General features: G+C 41.7%; 1 long non-coding RNA gene across 1 annotated transcript; it reads left to right on the top strand.

Moving 5' to 3' along the window:
* Positions 1 to 3,199: 3,199 nt before the first annotated feature.
* Positions 3,200 to 23,059, top strand: LOC308436481. The gene is made up of 3 exons (XR_013975529.1): positions 3,200 to 3,340; positions 16,010 to 16,187; positions 22,765 to 23,059. It is a non-coding gene; the product is annotated as an uncharacterized lncRNA (long non-coding RNA).
* The last annotated feature ends 242 nt before the right edge of the window (positions 23,060 to 23,301 follow it).

The raw sequence follows: 23,301 nt of genomic DNA, 5'->3' as shown, positions 1-23,301 counted from the left end.
AATAATGGCTCTCAATTTCTAAAGCAAAACATAAAATAGAGGGCTGTATTGTTAAGCAGACAGTCGTTAGTGGTCAGAATCAATCAGTTGAGGAAGACATGTGTAGTGTACAAGAAACAGGGAAATATTGGAAAGGTAATAGGTAAGAAATGTGTCCCTTTTAAGGTTTAAGGAAGGAGTCTCCTGAAGAGCCTTGTTGATGTAAAATAATTCTCTTTTTATATTATCAAATGCCTAGGTGCGTGTTTATGGAATGCCTCCTTTTCGTTTGTAGAAATGAGGGAAACTTTCACTCCTTCCAGAATACTGTATTACATATTTTAACTGGTAAGTGATAGTACAGTATTAGTTTAGTATACAGATTATAACTCATTAAAATAATATCACTATCTTCCACTAGGAATCAGTGTGAAAACAATAAAGGGTGGGGTGGCCACTTACCCTTGACTTTCCTTGCACCTCAGACAGTTTAACATAAGTGCTACATTAAAATTTTCCCTCCTCTTTGTAGCTCGACATTTCCTGGAAGCTGGCTGTCAATCAGCATTTGTGTAAGATGTGTCCGTGCTTTCCTTTAATATTAAACCTCGGGGTAGAAAGAGGAAATGAAAGTGGAGGGACCCTGGGCATCTGATGGGAAAGGCCAGGTGGAGAGTCACGGCTGATTCTTAACTTCAAAGATAATTAGTTGGTTAGAATTACACGGGGAGCTAAAATCAAAGGAAGACTTACTTAGACTTGTTTGCTGAAACTGAAACAAGAACGTTCATTTTGAGATAATTGCTTTATTTATCCCCCCAGACCTCCCCCCACCATCAAAATGTTTTCTCTGGCAGCTACAGTCCCCCATCTTTTATGCTGTTGTGCATGTGTTAGTTTTAAATTAGATATGTGTTAAAAAGAGAGAGAATATTAATACAATTTCTCCATTTTAATTAATGATACAATTATGAATGTTTGTATGTTTTGTAAATCTTGAGAAAAAATGATCCTGTTCTTTAAGTTGATGAGCAGGAAATGGATGCGAGGCTGTAATCCTTTGTGAATTGACTTGTTTGAAATAGATTACGAGCACAGTGTTCTAATTGGAACGTTTTAATTCTGAAATAGCTTCACCTGCTTTGAGTGGTAGTTTTTGGTCTTCATTTATTTCTCTCCAGTTTCTACATTGCGTTAGCTTCTGTTTTTAACATGGTTTTGAAGAGAATAGTTTTTCTGAACAGAAGAGCAGCTGACACATCTCTATGAACATGTAAAACCTAGTGGTGATTTTTTTTCTTGTTCAGTAATGAGTAGTTTGCTTCCCCAGCTCTCCTCTGAAGTGGAATATTGATGGCTTATTTCTGGATAAATCGCCTGTGTTTTCATAGTTCTAGGATCTCAGCAACAATTTAGCTCACAAATCAACTTAGATGATTCAAAATTGAAAAGCAGTATATTGTAATATAGTTTGAGTGTAAGCCTTTATGAGTGAGGGTGCACGTAACATTTGTTCAGGAGAGGAGAATATAATTTCCTCCTGCAGCTGTCATTTGCATAATCAGTTTTCTAGCCTTTTCTCAGGCTAATGATACTCCACACCTCAATACAGCTCTTGTTTGTTTATTTACTGTAATATGGAGTGATACTTTGGAGAAAATTGCATTAGACATTTATACCTAATATCCCCAAAGTATTGCTAGTGTTCTAGGTTCTCTTGTACAGAATCATTTCTATTTCCTCTACAGGTGATAACTACAACATTTCTATATTTGGATATTTCAGCTACATTTACTTCCAAACTATGGGGTTGTTTCCCATATGGACTGAAGTTAGTTCTTGCACATACCAAGACTTATCTGAATGTTCCGGGTGCAGCTGTGTGTGAAGCTTCCAAATAGAACCAAGGCTTCACCTAAGTATGCATATCAGTGAGGGCTGAGGAGTGGAAGGTGGGGAAATGGCCCCTGAGGGCTTTGATCAGTAAATCCTATTAGTGCACTAAACAGGAATTTGGTAAATTTAAAAATTGTCAATTTGTGGAATGACTGAATAATTTATCATTTGTCTTGGGATTGCATTGAGTAATTTACTTGAATGATATTGTATAGTGAGATTTACAAACAGATTTTGACAATTAAAATCAAGACCAAGGTTGTAATATTTAATAGAAATTAAATTACTATTTAAAGAAAATAATAGTTAAATAACATTTTAAAATTATTGTTATGATCTAGTTCTTTAAAGAATAACTTCAGTACCAGTCATAAGTGTCAAGCTCTTCCTGTAGAAAGTCCACAGGTATATGCAAAGCTTGTCATTGTTATTCAAATTAGGACTTTTTGGTAGAGGTGGTTGAGAAAGGCTATGGGAAAGAATTACTTTGCTAAATAATTGTGCTTTCTTAGGGATAGAGCAAAGAACTGGACCTAGTGAATTGCAACATTTATTAGCAATGAAGTTGATAGCTGATCCCCCCGCCACATCCCCCAAAAAATTTAATTTTACTGAAGGCAGACTAGTTCATCTGGCCTTTGCTAGAGCAAATGCTTTCCTGTAATTGTTGCTACGGGCACGAGTGAGGTCTTGGCTGCAGTATGAAATGCTATCTAATTGTTTGTAAATAATAGACTTATGTTCCCAGTACTGACTGGAGCCTACAAAACTCTGGGCTGAACCATCATAGCAAGCTAGAAGCATAGCACAAATGTAAAGAAAATGTCAGGCAGGCAGAAATCAGGCTCCTCTTTGTTTACCTTTAAGCTCAGGGCTCTGTTCTGTTTTTAAACAATAATAGAGTTGTTGTATTTAAACGTAAGAGGATTGGGGTTTGGTTTTTTTCTCTCCTAAGGATAATTATTGGAATACACACACACATCTGTGTGCATGCGTGTGTGTGTGTGTGTGTGTGTGTGTGTGTGTGTATTCACATATATTATAAATATGAAATATCTAAATGTTTGTTTATCAAGGCTTACCTCTATTGTGAGCTGGGTTTACAATTAAGATTCAAGTTTTAGTAGAGGTATTTAAATGCTTTTGAACTGTTCCTCTTATATGAACTGGATGTGCATGGGGCATATCAAGAGCCATTCTTTTTGTTGTAATGGGTTATAGCTGATGAATTGAGAAGGTTGTACTGAATGTTCTCTAGTGGAAATAGCTCAGGAGTATGCTCTTTAAGAAAGGCATCATCCAGGAATAAAATCAGTTGAGGTATCAGGAATTAGGTTGTAATTCCGTGAAGGGAGGAAGTGGTGAGAGAAATGACGATAACTGTGGCCGTTTTCTCTTTAAGAATCACAATTTGTAACGGAGCCCCTCCTGCCTGGTAGAAGGAGGTGATTCAGAAGACAGCAAGGTAATATTATCTCTTGTCAAGAGCACGTTTCTCTGTAATCCTGACCCTTATCATGCATGAGAACTCTATCCAGTAGACTGAGTTTCTTTAATTTTGAGCTATGGGAACCATCCTGTTTGGGTGGTTTTGTTGTTGTTATTGTTTTGCTTTTTTATTTTTGTTTTCTTTTCTGCTAACTTTCCGAGCCTGCTTCTTCCAGGGCCACAGGCTGTGTTTAGAGAGCTGAGAAATAGCATTTTGGCCTACTCAGCGCCCTTAAAATAGCTTCTTTCTGCGAATTAGATCTGCCATGGCGTCCTGCACAGACAGCTCTAGCAGATGACATTTCAGTTTGGGGCTGACATGCACCCAGCCTGTTGTCCACCTGTCTTCATTTGCCTCCTCTTCCTTTGTTGCCTTAACCTAGGGATGTATTCTCCAGGGTGGCTGACCACCAGCAGCTCAGCCCAGCACAGGGCTAGGCCCTGGGTTACAGAGACCCCAGCCGAGTCTGGCTGGAGCAAGCTGGCGATGGTTTCTGATCCTGGCTTCAGCCTGACCTTATTGGCTTTCTATTGGCCCTGGCCAGGCCCATCTTTTCCCTTCCCATTATACTAGGTTAGCTACTGCGTTCTTGCAGCTGTCACTGGGGCTCACACAGAATAAAAGGGCTCTGCTACAATCTGGATGGCATCTCTGATAATTTACCCATGTGCATCTTTTGTCTTGAAACCTACTGCTGGCATTGAAATCTAAGATTCCTGAAAAACAGCACTGGGCTCTAACTGCATCTTCAGGAGAGGGCCTGTCTTCTGGCCATGTGTTACCATGTTGACGGAGAAGGCTCAGTTATAAATCAGTCCATTTACAAGATCAATTACTTTGTCTGGGAATGTTGACATAGACCTCAACCGTTTAATAGTATTTATATCTGTTTGTTTTTCTTTTTAAGAAAGGCAACATTTTTCCTGTCATTACAAGTTTTTACCCCCTGACCTCTATCTAGTAAGGGACATTAATAAAACAGAAAAGGACTTCATGGTGTCTAATTATATAATTAGGAAATGGTAAGAATGTGGTAGCTCAAATTGATTTCTTCCGTTAAAGGTACAAGAGTACATTTATAATCACAAACCTTCAGAAAGACTGTGGGTAGTCTATAAGTCCAGTGATGTTGGAGGGGCCCTGGACCAGAGGAAAGAAAATTAGCTTCAAATTCTTTTCTCCATGTTTATTCCCAGGGTGTCAGCATCTGGGGAGCCATTACAGTGGAGTCAGAAAGTGCTCATAGCAGAGTACTGATCTGAAGGCAGTTGACATTGGCACAAGGAACCAGGATTGTGACCATGACCAACTTCACACCTGGCATGGTCGGGTTATTACTCCTGCTTTTAATACAGCATTTGATGGTGCAGCGTGTGTCTGGATACAGGGTGTTTTCCAGCTGACTAGGTCTTACTGGTCATTTAGAATATTACAACAATACAAAGTCCAACGGTGTTTATTAATAGAAGGAAAATGAAAAATTCAACATTTGGGCATCTGAGACCTTTCTGCTTAATTTTTTTAGATCACAAGAATATGATTGTGACTGTATGATATGACTTGTATGACACTATTTTTTGTCAGCATTATAGGGATAAAATTATAGAATATTCTGGAACCCATGTGTCTTGTTAGTTCCAGATTTTATTCTCTATAATAGTTTTTTAAATAAAAGGCTCATGTGTTTTAGTGTACACTGGGAGTCATAGGCTAACTTCCTACCCATCAGGACATAGAAAAGGAGCCTTGATTAATTTCAAGCTGTGAAAGGGGCAGGTAAAACTGTTCACAGCGGAAATTTACTAATGCACCAACCATTTAAATTAAATGTTTATTAACATAATACTGATGGCATTTTCTCCTCCTCCTCCTTGTGGTTTTGTCCAACTCGATGTTACAGTGGCAGTGCACTGACTGTTAAGTCTTTAAATGATGAGACCATTATGTGAAGTGATTTTGAAATGAGAGACTCCAGCCAAGAATTACATCTGCTCCCATCTCCTTCAAATCATACTTGATGGCAGTACAGATTATGATTGATTTGTTTGTGACAGATTGCAGGAAACAGTCATTGATTTTTCAATATTTTACCTTAAAATTATTTACAGTTGTAACCATAGGGAGGTATTTCCATGGGCTGTCAGCCCCTGAAAGACTAAGATAATATTCCCTGCTCTCTGACAAGACAAATTACCTGTAATGAGTGCAGTAGCTGAAGGGTATACTTTTATTTTAAAATATGTCAATAACCCCAGTGACTAAACGAATATTGATTTAGCATAATGAAGCTTGAGTAATGTGAAAATGAGCTTTTTCAAGGGGCATAGTAAAGACTTCTTTTTAGCTGCTTGTGAGAAGCTTTTCATTCCTCCAAGCTAGCTAGGGAAATCCAGTTGTTATAAGCACCCACCAGGAAAGATAGTGACGCCTGTGGTGTCAGGAGTCTCGGTGCTGGGCCCTTGGTTTTAAGGGTCTCCTCAGTCTTTTTAGTCATAGACTTACTGAGTTTGCCTGATGTTATCTTGAGCTGGCCTAATATTTTTACAGTTTCTACATTAAATGAAGGCATATGCACAGCCATCTATAGATGACATTTTGTAGTAGTAGGTGATGTGCAGTGTGTTGTGGCAAGCCACCTCTGTCTTGACACCAGAACCCTTCCTCTGCAAGTGAAGACTAATTCCAAATGCTGGGTTTTAGACGTCACTGCAGATTTTCATTGGATTTTTGTTCCCTTCTTTTATGTAATCCTCGACTTTTTATAGACTAATATCTCAATCATAAAATCTTTCAAACAAGAAATAAGATACTTGTGTGTTGATACATCGAGTGTATAAAGAATCTGGTCTGACTCTTATCCCCATGTCTCACTGGTAAGGAGAAAGTGTGGTCAATCAGGCCAGTGATGTTTACCAGGAAAAGACAAATTCAAAAAAATGGTACCACAATGATATTTCATTGAAACCTAACTCATTTTGTGCTAAGTTGTAAAATCAATAGGTTAAAACCTTTTTATAAATTAAAAACAAGTTGATTTAAGGGATGTCTGCCGACTGTGCTTACCCCTGGATGACATGACCCTGGAAATTTGGAGAAAAATTGAAAATGCAACTAATACCCAAATGGAGAAAAAAATAAACTTAAGTACAAAGAACTATTGTTTCATGTGTTCCCCAAGAATTGCCTGAGGTGTGGCAGGGGTGGCCTCTGTCTCTTGTCTTTGTTGTGTTCTTCAGTGCAGTGAGTGTATTGTGAAAGGCTGTAGCTATGACAGTCCTGCCTCTAAGGGTTTGTCTCCACACCATCACCTGCCCCACCACAGGGAATTCAAAGTGAAAAACTGGGAGTGAAGTACCATCAGAACTTGTAGCCTAGAATCTTCAGCAGGTTATAATGCAGTGATAGTTTTTAAGTAAGTACAATAACCATAGGATTGTATCTTTTAAGAGAAAACAAATATAGTTTTCCTTCCATAGATTTTAAAATAAAGCATCTTTTCATCAGACAAATCTGTGTTAAGCAAAAACATCTATGTTACTGTTTATTTTACCTGGGGTAAAGTAAAGCATTATAGTAGTGGCTTAGATCCCATCACGTAATTAGTATGTCTCCACCTTACGGTAATGTAGAATTGTCTTTGTAAATGTAGTATAAGTAGTTAAAGTGAAGTCTCTCTGGAGAAAATTATTCTCTTGAATATTAGCCTTGTCTCTATTCCTTTCCATTCCTTAAAAACAATCCTGCCCCAGTTCTCCTGTTTGTAGAAAACATTTTTATTTTAAAATGATGCATGTGAAAGTTATAAAGGAAGAAAGACCCCTGCTTTCAAAACCTTTCTTTGCGTCTATTAAGACAGTTTACTCTGTCATGGTTCATACCAATCTGTTTAATTTTTTTCCAGAATTCACTTTACTGTGTTTCACCTGACCTTCCATGATAACTGAATATAGGAACAAATCAGTATATAATCCTGTTTCCATATGACCTCCACCACTTGCAGAATTGTACCACTTCTTGTAGGGGAGGTTCAGTTTCCTATCAGACTGTAGCCTTTCTGTTTGCAAAGGCAGCATTGCCTACATCCCAGATGATATTTTTGTCACTGAAAACGTCTTAAAGGAGTGGTTAGAAGGAACATTTCACCCATTACCAAATTAAAGCACTCCCACAGTCCACAGGCAGCATCCCCTTGGTGTCCACAATCGATCACTGGCACGTCTTCTCCCACGCATGTAGCAGCATGGCCAAGTGAAGCTACAGCCAGTGACATACATGACAGTAATGGCTGACGATGACTGGACAGATCACTGCTTTAGATTCCACTGACGTTCCTGGGCTTCCTAAGATCTGTTTCCATCTAGATGCAAAGGATGCGGAGCACACAGGCACTTGGGTGATGCTGGCGTTGTGCTTCAAGGTGGCTATCTATGGACTACAGAGTTCTTCCAGAGCCAGTCCTCAGTCACCACAAGGTGAAGTGCTTCTATGTCACTAGTTTTATTGAGAATGCTTAATATTACAATACATTGTTGAATGTTTGCTGCTTTAATCAAAGAATAGAAAAAATGAAATAAATCTGATGTCAATTCTTTTTTCCAAAATAAAATGTTTTTATTTGATTGAATGAATATTGATGATTAAAAAGAGTTCTAAAAATTCTTTTGCTTTCATGATTCTTGTAGCAATCAGATCTCATTAAGTAGGCCTGAAATCCTTTTTAACCTGTCTCTATTATACTTAAAGGAGAAAAAAGATGACAGGCATCTACATATACTTTTTAATTCTCTATATTACAGCCAACCAATAGAACACTTCTTCCTGAACAAATCTATCAGTGCAGCTCGGATTCTGGAAGAAAATTGTCTCTCCTGGCAGGACCTTCACTGTGTGGGGACATCAGATTTGTGTGAAGAAGGTTGGCATCCCTTCTCCCTTTTGGTAGTTAGAACCTACTTCCTTGCCAGTTGGGAATTTGTCATTGTAGAAGCCTTTGCAGCATCAATAGAGAAGAGGTGGGTTAGTCTACTGAGGATGCTTTCAGTCTAGTGGCAGGAACCTGGAAGGTGTGTGTCTATCTGGAGATTACTCCTAGGCAAGGAACCAGGATAGCCGGAGATGCCCACAGGCGCAGAACTTGCTATGGGTTTGTATGAGTGGCCCAGTTTGTACTTTGTCCACCTCCACGGTTGTTACAAAGACTCCAAACCCTGGAGGAGTTTTGGAGGCTTAGATCTCAGTATAGCAAAGCAAATTCAGTAGCTAGAATGTGTGTGTGTGTGTGTGCGTGTGTGTGTGTGTTGTTTTTATTTTTGTTTTGCTTTTCTGTATCATCCTGGCTGTTCTGAAACTTTCTTTGTAGAATAGGCTAGCCTCAAACCCAGACCGCTGTCTGCCTTTGTCTCTTAAGTGCTAGAATTAAAGTCTGTGCCACCCCATCTTAATTTTACCTTTAATTAAACTTTATATTTTGAAATAATTATAGATTCAAAGGAAGATGTTCAAAATGATAGACATTTCTTTGACCCCTTTCCCCATTTTATCCCAGAAGTAGTATTTATTTTGCAATATATTTAATGTCACAGCCTGGGTATTGATGTTGAATAATCAAGATGGGAACATTTCCATCACTACGAAGACCTCATCTCGCCCCTTTGTGGCCATGCCTCCTCCTCCGTTTCCACAACTGCAGCAACCGTTAGAATGCCCTCCAAGCCTATGAATGTTGTCTAAGAATGGCATGGGATCAGCTTGGTTTATGAAGCTTCAAGGTGTCTGTGTGTGTGTGTGTGTGTGTGTGTGTGTGTGTGTGTGTGTGTGTGTGTGTTAACCACCTCCCTTTCAGTTGTGGTTGAAGGCATAGGAGTGCTGCAGTTTAGCCCCTTACAGCTGTGACTTCATAGTTGTTTCTGGGCATTGACTATGTCAGATAAAGCTGATGTATATCCTCATGTTGCTGTTTTTGTGTGAATATAAGTTTATTTTCTTGGGATAAAATGGTCACTAGTAAAATTGTGGACTACACTATAATTCTGTAGGCAATTATTTTTTTAAGAAGAGTAAATTTTGTGGAGGTTTTATATAAACTGCATTTTTTAATGATTTGAAAACATAGAGGCTCTCTTAAAATATTTATAGTTAAATAGAGCATTGTTTCAGAACCTTGGTTTTGCTCATTAATCCTTAATGCCCTTTCAATTGCCTGTCTCTTCTCAGTATAGAAAGATGTGCACGCTGTTAAGAAGGTGCTAAGCAGGCCACAGGTCACTCAGGAAAACCTGGGGCACTTTTCAAGGTTTAACAGAGACTGCACGTCAGAGCTGCACTGTGACATCTGGGTCTGTAGATCCCACTTCGGCCACTCCACCTTACCCCAGCATCACCCATATGGTGTCAGGCTGGCGGGGCTGCAGCAGGTGCTTTTTCAGTTCAGCTGTGCACTTGGAGAAAGTAATCCTTTTCTCTGCTTCTGGCCAGCCAATCACTGCTTTTCTTTCAGTTCTTACTTTTCTTCTACATTTAAAAATATTCCAGTTTTTAAAGTCCTCCAATCTAATTTAGTTCCTCCAGCCCATCTCTCCTGCTCCATTGATAATATTTATCTCCTTAGCCTTCATTGTTGGGGAAACTCTGGGCATGTCCTTTTAGCTCTCCTCTCAGAGGCCCTCTTCCATCTGACTATTCACAGTCTAAGAGGCGCTTGACAACTACTAACCTGCAGCTCTCATCCCACCTAACCTCTGCTCATGACAGTGTCCCTAGCTCCAGCTGCTGGGCTCCATCTTGGTCCTGGGTCTGTCATCTGCTGGTCACCTTTCTTCAGAGATAATAGTCCCTGGAATACTGCCCTGCACCTCGGTACTCTCCGTTGCCTGGTGTAGGTGTCTGACTTTGAATGCCCTCCTCTGTCTCCTCCTCCCTGAGCCACCTCTCCCTCAGTTCTCATTATGACTCACATATCTCCTGCTCCAGTTAACCCACGCATGAAGTCACTGTCATCTTAGACCAGGTGAGCCATCCTCACTTCCTCCTCTCTGGTGTTCTTCTTTAAAATCATAGATCCAAGTTGTTTTGTGTTGTTTGTTTAACCTCAGCTTATTCCCATGTTCTTTATAGTCTCTATATTTATTGATTATTTTGTAGGCATGATCTCAGTGTTGTGCTGGCTGTCCTGAAACTCCTAGAGAGCCACCTACCTCTGTCTCCTGAGTGTTGCTATTCTTGCCCAAGATATTACAGTTTCTGTTTTGTTTTTCGGTCATTTTTCCATGTGATTCAGTTTTGGCAGTTTGTATCTCCTTTCTCCAAGAGTCTTTTCCTCAGTCTGATACCTACAATAACACGTTTCTGTTGGAAATCTAGAATCTGTGTTTTTTTCCTTTTTGATATTTTTTTCTCTGCTTATATTTGTCATCTGTCCTCACACACCCTCTTTTTATCCACTAGAGTTGTTTGCCGACTCGGTGTCTTCGTTGACCTGTGTTGCTATAACTGGGTGACAGGATGAGTAATTAGAAGGAAGAGGATTTGCTTCCATAGTTATGAAGGCTGGGAAGGCCTCCCTGCCTGTCCTCACATGGCAGAGGGAGAAGAGGAACCCACTCCTTCAAACTCTTTTTATAGTACCATTAATCCACTCATGACATCTTCCTATTCAGATCCACCTCCAAATGCTGTTGCATTGAGGACTGAGTTTCCAACACAAGAGCTGTGGAGCTGACAGGAGCACTCGAGCCATGGCAGTTTCCCTTGCTTTAAAGGTCTGCCTTGTTGTCTGCATTTGGTCCTTCAGGGATGCCCTATGGAGAGAACAGGGGAAGCATGCCACAGCTTTTAGTGAGCCTTCATTTAGTTCTGCTCCCGCTCAGCTTAGTGGGCCAGGATGGCTAGAGCTGGATGTTGGAGGAGCCCATGGGATCCTGACAATGGCTCAGCTGAGTTTTGACAGGTGGATCTTGCAAGTTAGACTAGGTTAAGAAGTTCTTCCACTGGGTAGATCTTGTTAGTAGGAACAGAGTGAAATGGAATGTTCTGGCATGTCTCACAGTGCTTACTTTCCTTTCCTCTTCCAGAAACCCAAAGAAGATTTGTCTGTAGTATTGGCTTTAGAGAGACACCCCAAAAGCATGAGACTCCAGCTTCCTGGAGGTCATAGTTCTTCCCAGCCTCGTTTGAATACAGGCTTCCAGCAGCTGGCCAGTCCCAGTCTGGGCTTGTGTCCTCCTAGCCTGTTTCCCAGAGGGCTCTGATGTGCAGTTATTCTCTGTATCTCTCTGGCTCTCTCCAACTCAGGAGGGATTCCAAGTTCTTTATGTGCCAGCCCCCAAACTACAAAGCTACTTTAAAAAATATATTAATTTGTCACAAAAGACAAAAGCAGAAACAAAGCAAAGCTTTTAGAGACAGATAATTGGACATTACTACCCCCATTTATGACTTTATGAGGTGTGAAAATCTCTCCACAGTTTCTGATGTTTGGAATTTAAATGTTTCTTATAGGCCTCTGATAAAAGCTTGGCCCTCGAGATGGTACTATTGGGAGATCAGAGAACCTATGATGATTAGTAGGCTTTAGGTCAGCAGTGGATACTTCGGGATTCTCATCTCTTCTGTGTTCCGAGGCTTGCAGTGTAAGAAGTATGGCTCCATTGTGCCCTCCTGCTGTGAATATGGGGCCTCATTATAGACCCAAGGCAGTAAGCCAACTGATCAGGGCCTTAATCTCCAAAATTATGAGCACAAATAATCATTTCCTGCTCGTAAGTTCCTTTCCCTGGGATCTTCTTACAGGAATCTTAATGGCGCATTCAAACTTCAAAACAAAGTGGTGGGCCCTAGCACATTTCCATTCGAAGACAGGAGCCTGAGACCAGGAGAAAGACAAATGAAGATCTGAGGTCAAACAGCTAATCCATGTAGTTGCCCTAAGGGTACAAGGGGAAGGCTAAGTTCTCTGAGTGCCCAGAGAACGAGAGTTGTTGGGGTCTTCAGAATGGCCTGGTGTTGAGAGCAGAGGTACCCAATATTCTTATCACCTATGCCAAGGGTCTTCAGGCCAGTCACTCCCTTGTTCTGTTAAATCCTATCTAAACAAGGCACTGTTACCCAGTAGCCTGGCGCCACACCCATTAGAGTCAGGGTGTAGTAGACTTCAGACCCTTGTTTTCAGGGCATTTATGTTTTAATCTCTAAATGTCCCTCAAGGAAGCTGGCAATAGTCTGCTACTCTGCTCTGTTCAAGGACGGCTTATTAAGTACCTACTGTCTGTGACGTGAAATTGAGCGAAACAGTGTAGAACGTCAGCTGAACACACAGATGCATGGGCTGGGCTTGTTTCCCAAGACCTCTTCTCACCTGAAGTGCAAATGAATAAGTTTACATTTAGCTTTTCATTTTGAAATTCCATTGTGGATATATTTATCCTCCTTTTCAAAGAGAGCTAGTTTATTTGAGTTTATGCTAATGCTATGCCTGAGCTATTTACTATGGACTTCATTATTGACCTGTTTTATTTGTCATTTTATGGTATACGTATTTTAGCTGAGATGCTTACGCTGAACTGTATTTATTTATACTGCAGTGCATTAACCATAAAACTATCTTAAGTATGCCCAAGCCACTGTGATCCACAGCCTGGGGAAATGGGTTTCCAGGAAAGCCCTGTCTTAAGAGTTAACAGAGGCTGGTGGTATTGGAAATCTTGCTAAGGGACCTCTGAGATTAGGGGCAGAGTCTCACAAAGTGTTGATGCTAACCCAGGGTCTGCAGTATAAGCTAGACTAAACTCGGTTCTGCTTGGAGGACTTGCTATTCATTTGTTTTAGATTTTGAATTTTCTTGAACTGGTTCTGTGCCCTCAATGCTGCATGCAGTATTTCAGATTCCCTGTGGCCTAAGCTTTGTAGATTTGAGACCAGATAATAGAACTGGCCTCTAAAGTGGAATGGTCACTTGTGAGTTTTGTTGTTTTGTTTTTACCACTCAAGTGACAGGATGCGGACTTGCCCTGACTCCTCCTTAGAATGGGTCTTTCCCTCTAAGACCCATTCTAATCAGAGGAGGGGACACTGGTGGGTCTAGTTAAACACACTCAATAGAACAGGCTGTATCTGAAGTTCGGCTTATTGAGCACTGCCTTTATGGGGATAGCACTTGTCCTCTCAGCTCTGCTTCTCTGTCTTCCTGGAGCTGCTTCTAGAACAAAGCACCTGTGCATGCCAGGCAAGTGAGGACATCCTCACATCTCTTCCTTCTCTTCCACATCCCAAGCACACCTCCTTCTGACGTGTACTCTGGGGAACTAAAGCCAGAGCCTTAATTCTTAGAAAGACCCACAGTGACTCATTCTTCTCTCTGCTGAGCACGTTGTTAAGGTGCATTAGACACTCCATTCTCCTTGACACTGTCACCAGGAAGAAGCTCTGTTGGGTGTGCCAACAGGCAACCCTTAGGCTGGAAGCCTCGGGACTCATAGGCTTGCTCCTTTCACATGCTCTGGAGTCTTCAGTGACTTGTCTCCTCAGACTTCAGAAAACTCGGGAATTAAGCTGTTCCCTTCTCTGAACTGGGAGATCAGTTCAAGAGATTGGTCAGGTCATACCACAGAGCTGCATCCTCTGCTTTCAAGGCCTGTGGGGTTTGCTTACTATTCCAAAATAAGAGTGTGGGTTGAATAGCAGGTAAGGCCTAGTTATGGCTGTGTAGGTAGGGCTGCCAAACCCTCTGCACATGGCATGCAGGGTCACACTGAGGTGGAGGGAGAGGGAACGTGATCCAAGGGCATGTGACCCGGAGGGGGGATGTGGCTGGACAGTGGAGAGAACACTCATGTGGGATCTAGTGACTGACTCCAACTGTCTAGTCAGGCATAGTAACTTGGGGAAGTTGGTACCAAATATGCTGGCTTTAGTGATTGCTGTAGTTGCAATGTTTTTAGAGATTTGGGTATTTGTTTAGTTTGTTTGGGCCATATATTTGTTTACTTGTTGTTTTGAGAGAGCATCTCCCAGTGTAGTCCAGGATGGCCTTTATTTTGAGAACCTCCTGCTTCCATTTCATAAATGCTGGGGTCACAGGTGTACACCACTGCATCAGCCTTACCATGTTATTAGTCAGTTAATGGTTGCTCTTCAAAACTCAGAACGTGAGCTTCGGGGATCAAGTTCAATCCATTCTTTTGTTTTCTTTTCCTCGATGCTGGGTACCTAATACATACATACATAGTGTTTTCATACTTAGTGAGCAGCTACTGACTCAGCCACATCCCAGCTCTGGATACATTTCTCAGTACAAAAGCAGTACTGAACCACTTATAGTAAAAGTGAAAATCCCATTTTTAGTTTAAAAATATAGTTTTGAGAGTTTGAAAAAAAGGTGCCTTTGGCAAGTAATTATTTGTATATCTGGATTTGATTGTGTGTGTGAACATGCTCACGCATGTGCACGTGTGTGTTTTCTAGAGTGCATGTATGCGTGTGTGTGTGTGTGTGTGTGTGTGTGTGTGTGTGTGTGTGTGTGCGCGCGCGCGCGCGTGCGTGTGTGTGTGTGTGTGTGTGCATGCATGCCATGGGCAGAATGTGGAACGACTTTTAGGTGTCAGTTCTCTCCCTCCACTTTGTGAGGCCCAGGAACTGAGCCCAGGTTACCTGGCTTGGCAGCAAGAACCTTTATCCACTGGCCCATCTCAGCAGGTCCTTGTTTACAGACAATGGTTTATCGTGTTAGAAATAGTTAACGATACCCAACAGCAAATAGCAAATTGTTAATGATAGAATATATCACGCCAGTAGTCTATTAAGATGTTATATTCCGTATGGATTAATACTTCAATAAACCTTCAAAAAACTTGTATTTTTCTTTTCTATATGGCCATGTGTATTTTCCAATGATCTTGACATTAGTTCTTGAGAAGTCAACTCAACCTCAGAATTGCAAAAAGTCCTCATTATCCAGTTTAGTCTAAAAGAGATCAGCAATTTAGGCTGATCTATTTATATTAACTGACTGGTACTTCCATGCTAATCCTGTAATTAAGATTCATTTCTCAAAGATGTTACTATAATCTTAGAAATATTAAAGATTTAAACCCTAAAGATTGGTATGGAAATGATTAAATTTTCTCTATTATTTCTTCTCTCTCTCCCAGAGTGATTAATTTCACTTTCAGTGCCTTCCTTCCCGAGTGGAGTGCTTCTGTAGAGACTCCTAATTCAGTGAAACCTGTTTAGGGGATCATCCCTGCTAGACAGACAGCTGTGAGAGGGCATTCGCTTCCCAGCATGGATTTCAGATTATGGCCAATCAAGGGCCGGGGCTATGGAGCACCTGTCAGCGACACTGGCTACAAGGAGACTAGCTCTTTAATCGAATTTCATTGTACTTCAGGAAAAGGTTTATTTTCAATGTGGCGTCTGCTTTTATGATTCATCCCTCTCAGCTGAGACATCAATTTGGGGCTTATTTATGGTGCTGTTCTAGACTGAAACAAGAAGCTGCAAGGACGTGCTTCAAACAGCAGCCTTTCCCAGATGGTCAGCTTGCAGCTTTCTCATGTGGAAGAAACACAAAAGAAGTCTAAAACTCGAGTTTGGAAGTTCTGTGTGTGTGGATATAATTAGTGACAGGGATTCTTTCGATCACATTTTCAGAATGTTGAAGCCGGGAGAGTTCGTATTCTTGGTGACGTCTGGGGAACTTTCCTGGTGGAAATCGGTTCCGCTTATCTGTGAGCAGCGCACCCATCATTGATACTGATGGGTTCCGAAAGGCCGTGCTCGGCTTTCAACTTGGCCCTAATTGGAGGACCTGCTAAGCCCATAATACCAGGTACTTTCTCATAGCCGCAGACCATGGAGTGTAACTATCAGAAGACAAACTTCACTGTGCAAACTGTAATTTAATGGTATAACTATGTGCAGCCCGGAATATCAGTTAATTTTCAAAACATTTTATTCTACAGCAATTAGCTCAGGTCCTGGAGGGCAAAATGACAAGAGGTTACTCGTTCACTATGTATTTAATTAATTGAAAAATGCTCCAATTGCCTTTACAGTTGTTATTAGAGAGTGGAATCAGTGTTGCCAGCGCTCAACCATAATTGGAACCCCAGGGAATTAAATATTTAGCATTAGTAATGTAACAGCACTTAGGACACAAATTTCTATTTTCGTAATGAAAGCTATACACTGTGAGTGGGAGCTGCTGAAAGGACAGCTGTGACAAGCGAAACAGCCTGGGACATTTCAATAAGACACCTCATTGGACAGCAAGTCTTACCACATTACGCGTTTGTAAGAGACCTGCAAGTTTAATTCCCATGAGAAACTCATAGCCCAAGTCTTTAGCGTCCTAATTGCATGCAGGAAGAATGGTTGGGCAAATGTCTTCCTGCAAATGGCTGAAATTCATCCTCCTTTCTAAATAATCACATATAAGTTCATGCCTTTGTCAGTGACTGTCAGGGAATAAGGATCTTGTTTGTTTTTCATTTAATTATATTTTAAGCACATATGCTTTCAGTACTACAATGAGAAAAGTTGGATATTGGGCTCTAATGAGCTGCAGTGCTAGACACTGGAGACCCTGAGGGATTCACTCCGTAAATTAGCTGGATAAAAAGTACTTGGTTAGGATATAGTTGATGGCTGAGCTGTTGGTAGAGCCAGTTAGAGTGCTGTCTCGCACTCTGTTTCATTCTAAACAGGCCCTGCAGAGACTTTAACAGCTGCCTGTTAAAGCTGCTTACCTTGTCAAAATGTATTATATTACTCCACTAATAAATAGTATTAAAGGGTGTTTGACTTCACCTCTGGTTTTCCGAGGGGATCAGGTTGATAAACACAACTGGCCTAGGCTGGCCTTGTTTTAATGTGTTTATGTCAGCTAAGTGATATCGAAGGGCCATGTTTTAAATTTGCAAACATTACTTTCCCGGGGAGTCAGAACTTCCAAAAGATGATCTACAGTGGGAATAAGGAATTGAGACACTTATTCTAGAATGTCAGACATGAGAGTCATCTGGCTTTGACATTCTTAGGCCACAAGTTTCAAAGAACTTGAGAGCCCGCAAGTGGACTGATGCTTGGGAGGGTTGGTTCCTTTGCCTTTATCATTTCCAGGAAAATAAAAGTCACAAGGAATAATGTCACAACTTTCTTTTGATTTTTCTATCATTCTTGTGTCTGGTTTTGACTATTTTAAGTGATAGTAATTTATATCGATTTGTAAACATTTTTTCCAAACAATAAATGTTTACCTTTAAATTTTATTTGCTAAAGACTTGCATAGACACTCCCCCAATCCTGTTCCCTTGGTTGGCGGTCTCCTTTGACAACAGGTTTTTTGGTTTTTTGGGGGGGGGCTTTTTGTTTGTTACATTGCATAGGGGCATGCATGTGTATGTGTATATGGTGTGAAGCGCAGAGGTTGACAACCAACATCAAATTCATCACTTCCCACTGCATTCATTGATGGAGGTCTCTCAGTTGAACCCAGAGCTTGAGGACCAGCTAGTCTACCTAGCTGGCTTGCTCTTGGCACTTGTGCACATGTGGGTCTATGTTTATAGGTCATACCATAGAGTACATTTAATGAAGATAATTTTATGGAGTCCTGCTTTTTCTCCTGCAATGGTGCCCCAGATCACACACATGTTTTTGTTTGTTTGTTTTTTCTTTTAATCGTTAGATTTGTTTATGGGGAGTCCTGTGCCAAAATATGTGTGTGCTCTCTTGTGCCTGAGTGTACATGCATGTGCAAGCCCACAGCACACATGCTAATCATAAGAAAACATGCAGGAGTTAGTTTTCTCTCTGTGCTGTAAAGATTTCGGAGACCAAACTCAGATGGTCAGGCTTGGCAACAAGCCTCTCCACCCGTGGACCATCTTACTGGGTATTAATTAGTTTTTTTGAACAGTGAGCCCATATTGTGCAGGTGCAAAATGTTTTTATCTGTTGACCGTCAGTGTCATTCAAAGAAATTCCATTTTGCCACAGCACATGATGCTATCCTGGCCATTTTTAATAAGCGTTTGGGTGAGCGTGGGTGAGCACAGAGCTCTGGATGTGTCTCAAAACAGTGGACCACGGTAGAGTTCACCATTACTCTGCCGGGTGTCATTCAGGAAGCCTTTAGTATCTCATGAAGAGTTAAAATAAACTATCAGCCCTATTTTATGTAGGGAAACTGAGGCACAAGGGGGTTAAACTGCCCAGGGCCACCAGAATGTGCTGTTAGCCTGTCCTGTGCCCACAGAGATGGACACCCCCAACTTCAGCCCTACCCCAAATACCTTCCTTGCATGTGGCTTGGACTGTGGTTTCCCATGCTGTTGCTGTCGCCTTTCCTCTGCGAACTAAGCTGTTCATGTCTCTTCTTGGTTTATTGTAGAATCATGGCCTTATCAGGATACAGGGAGATCCTGACTAATACTGACTCTCTGTTGTCTTTGAGAGCTGGGGTTTGAACCTCCCATCTAGGCAAGCACTCTACCACTGAGCTACAGCCCTGACACTTTTGTTCTCTTTTGAGACAGGACCTCACACAGTCACGCAGGTGTGAACTCACTCCGAAGCCCAGGGAGACCTTGACCTGGAGCCCCTCCTGCCTCAGTCTTCCCACAGTTGGGATGGCAGGCCTGCGGTGTGGGCATCTCTGATTCAGATAGTCATTTCTTCCCCCAGTCTCTCCCCTGTATTTTCATTTTATGTGAATATTACCAAGATTTGCTGTGTGGGCTGGTATATGAGGAAGCCTTTTACTACCCCAGGGATGTAAAGACATTTTCCTATGTCGTTTTCCATGCTATTAATATCCTTCAGGTTTTTCTCTTACATCCATATGAGATATGCAGTGTATGTGGATGGGTAAAAGCCAAATCTTTGATTTGCAGTGACTTCTGCAGCTTCCTCTTGTGAGCTGTCTTCTTCCTCCACAGCTTGAAGGGCCTTTTGTCTAATACTGTGTCAGTTCATCTATTGATAGCCACTTTGTGGATATTCCATGTGTAGACCGCCTAGCCTTGTAACGTTCAAAGGTTTTGTTACAAGTGTGAGTTAAGTCTCTTAATTAAAATGATGTCTGTCATGCACATCTAATTTTATCAAAGTGGCGCATCCTCATTCAGACATAGGGAGTGAATCCCGGGCTGGGACAGGAAGGTGGAGAGAGCTCCAGATCAGCCTGAGCTACACAGTGTAACCCCTGTGAGTGTGGGAGCCAAGGCTGCAGCTGCATTGCAGCCAGACCGAGGCTGACCTTAACCCTGGAGTACTGGTTACCCAGGTGATCCTAGAGGAATCCGGAGGACTGTTAGATGTAAACACGGAGGTGGAGGAGGCAGTTGGAGAAGGTTGTGGGCAGAGAAAGGTGGCAGAGCTCTCTGACTTTGCACCTGAAAGACAAGAAAGCCACTGCCACTGACAAAGACAGGACTGTAGGCCCTGTACAATCCTGATGAAAGGGAAACTTGGCCCATGCCCCGCTTCTCTCTGATCTGCAAGAATGAAGTTTGCTGGACTGTGATTTGTTACCACAGCAATAGAAAACTAATACAAGCTAGGCAGGTGGTTCACACTGAGACAGGAGGATTGCCAATTACTTGAGTGAAACTCATCTCCAAAACAAAACAAAACAAAAACCCAAGTTTAAAAACATCTCAGCAAACCAAAGCTTAAAAGAAGGCTACAGAAATAAAGCCACGACTCTTGTGTTCTTGCCTGTCCACGCTCTGGCTGCGTCAGGCCAACTTCCACGAACACGGGTTTCTAGCACCACAGATGCTCATGGGTCTGCTTGTTGTTCCGCCAAATCCCCTTTTCTATTTCAAAAATATTAATTCCTAGCATTTATTTTTCTTAGACAAACTTTAAAACTAGTTTGCAAACATTGTTTTAAGGTTGGCTGTGGGATTGGTTGGGGGTTGTAGTCAGTGTATAGGTTATGTGGAGGAGAGAATAACAGTATAATTGTCACTCCTAAGGCAACCTTACTATCCTCGATTAGGCATAGTCCCTGAATGAATGAATGAATGAATGAATGAATGAATGAATTATACTTTGGAAGCACAGAAGAAGATACTTGGTTATTAGTAAATATCTTTTTATTTTTTAAAATCCAATTAATATTTTCAGCTTTGTAAAACTCTGCATAAACTTTATCTTAGGAATACCCTCAGTGCCTCTGCGATTGTCTGATTTGTTTTACATGTATGAGGGCTTTGCCTGCATGCATGTCTGTGCACCATGTGTGAGCAGTACCCTTGGAGGTCAGAAGAGGGCAGCAGATCCTCTGGAACTGGAGTCACAGACAGTTGTGAGCCACCATGTGGGTGTGAGAAATGGAACCCAGGTCCTCTGGAAGAGCAACAGCAACCTTAACCACTGAGCCTTCTCTCCAGCCCCGAGTCCACTTCCTTAATCCAAATACTTTAGTTTCCATATTTCTTTGTCACACTTAGTTTTATTGGCTTTTTGGTTTAATTCTAATTTTAAAATATTTTAGGGGCTGAAGTGGTTAAGAACAGGTGCTGCTCTTGCAGAGGACCCACGTGGCTGCTCACAACTTATCTATGACTTCCGTTTCAGGGGACCCAATGCCTTCTGCTGACCTTCCCAGACTTCCCGGGTACCGTGAATGCCTAGTTCTTTCTCGACCCCTCTTGACGTGTAGCAGCTAGCTTAGGCTGTGGATGATCCTCTAAACTCAGTCTTGCTTTCACGGGCCAGCCTTCCTGCTACAGCCTCCGTGTGCAGGGCAGAGGTGTCACTGCTGCCGGTGATGTTCAGTTCAGATCTGCTGCCTGCCACCTCGTTCATTGGGAACTAAAAGCATTGCCTTGCTTATCTAGCACTGTTCTCAGTGTGGAAGACATACATGTTCCTAAGGAACACACAGTGGGCCTACAGATGGCCTCGTGGGTGCAAGGCCCTGCTGCGTGGAACCTGTGTGTGACTCATACTGAAAGAGCAAACCTCTGGGTGGATGTAGTCCAAGTGGATATGTGTTGTCAGGCTCAGGGAAATGGCAGAGCTTGGAATGCTAGCCCTGTGCAGAAGACATTGACCTTAGCCTGAGACCCAGAAACAGCTCCCCAACAGTGACCTCCTACTGAGAAAAGCTCACCCCTCCTCCTCGTGCCATACACCATAAACTCCTTACTGAGTTTTCAGGGTGCTTAGTAGGTGCACTGGACCTACCACAGCCCACTTCTTCTCAGACTTTTTGTACATGTGTCTGTCTTCATTTCCTAATCATTGCAGCAGGGTTTCCTGAACCATTCTGTGCGTGTGTGCGTGCGCGTGGGCACACACACACACATACACACACGCATGTTCACACACATGCAAGCACACCAGAGTTTAAAAAAGAATGTTCGATATATTATTAGGAAAATTATCTTGGTCTGCTTAATGAATGGAGTCCCGGCACTCAATTTCACAGGAGGACAGTTTTTCTCCCAGCGTGTTGTCTTGGCAGATGCTCCTCTGATTGACACATCCTGACTCCTGGCCCCTTTGATTGTGGGAGGAAAGCTGTGCCTGTGGCACTCCTGGCTGGGAGCTGCCCTGTGATTTTCTCTCTGTGTTAGAAGAGTGGGCTCAGTATGCCCTAGCTCAGTACACCTCTGGTCCCTCATCTACACTGTACCTGGCCCCTGATTTCAGTACTATCTTTTTCTTTTTAACTTTTTATGTAATAAGTTTGAGAGATTAGGAGAAAAGATTAAGTATATGCAGTGTTCAGTTACTTTTTAGCTAGGTAGTCCCTTTCATTTTTGTCCCCCCAGAGATTTCTGTCTGCTGTGTTGATTCCTCTGCTCTTGCTCACAACACTGTCCTAGAAGTACTTGATCATCTCATTCATTATTTAAACTGGATGTCCCCTGTCCTGATGCAAAATGCATACCATGCCTACTTATCCTACACAACTAATGTATTTATCTAAGCCACTAAAACATTTCTCACAAGATGTGTTTTAGAAAATTTAAACTTATGCAAACAACAATAGTGAATTAAGTCTTATCTGTTCTTCCTGACCCAGGGAGTGTGCAAATTCTATTGCACTTGCTTTCCTTCACTCTCGGGGATCTTGTAGCTTTCTGGTCCCCCCGCCCCCATCACACAATCTGGGGAATTTTACAGTGATACACTAGTCTGACAGCCTATATTTATATTCAGATATCAGTAGTGACCTTGGGTTCTCCTGTAAAGGACCAGTCAAAGCTCATCCCTTTGGGTTATTTTCCTCTCTTTGATCTCCTGAATGTGGAACAGTTTTCTTTTGTTGTTCCAAAGCACGTTGTTGGTGATGGGTCTAGACCTGTTGTAGAATCTCCTTCTAGTTGATGTTTCCTTTCTGTCAACATGACTAACACAGTTCTCCTCTGTTCATCTTTCCACAGAGCACAAGATGTTGCTTGGCTTCAACCGTTCAGATAAGTGATAGCAGCAAGCTTCTCTACTGTAAAGTTACCTCTTCATAAAAAGACAGGATCTCTCTGTAAAGAATATGAGACCTGAGGCTGGGGGATGGCTGAGAAGGGAAAGGCACCTGCTGCACAAGTGTAAGGACAGGAGTTTGTTCTTCCAAATCCATGTAGAAAGCTCGATGCCGTTGCCTCCCAGCACTCCTACAGGAAGATGGGAGGCATAGGCAGATCATCTGGAAGCTCAAGGCCAGCCACTCCAGATACACAGAGCTGCAGCAAAGAAGTGGAAGGTGAGAACCAATTCCCAAATTGCCCTCTGACCTTTACAAGTGTCTATGTCCACATACATAACAATAAAATCAATTGTTCAATAAACGTTTTCAAAGAACATGAAATCTTGTAGGTGTAAATACATGTTTATGTTTGTGTAATGGTCATTACTCTCTCTTTCTCTCTTGTACTCTATATCTGTATCTATATGTATAAATATATATATATATATATACACAC

This window comes from Micromys minutus (genome assembly GCF_963924665.1).
Source record: "Micromys minutus genome assembly, chromosome: 24".
NCBI lineage: Eukaryota > Metazoa > Chordata > Mammalia > Rodentia > Muridae > Micromys > Micromys minutus.
Note: the sequence above shows the minus strand (reverse complement) of the source record. Positions and strands in the feature narration are given on the sequence as shown.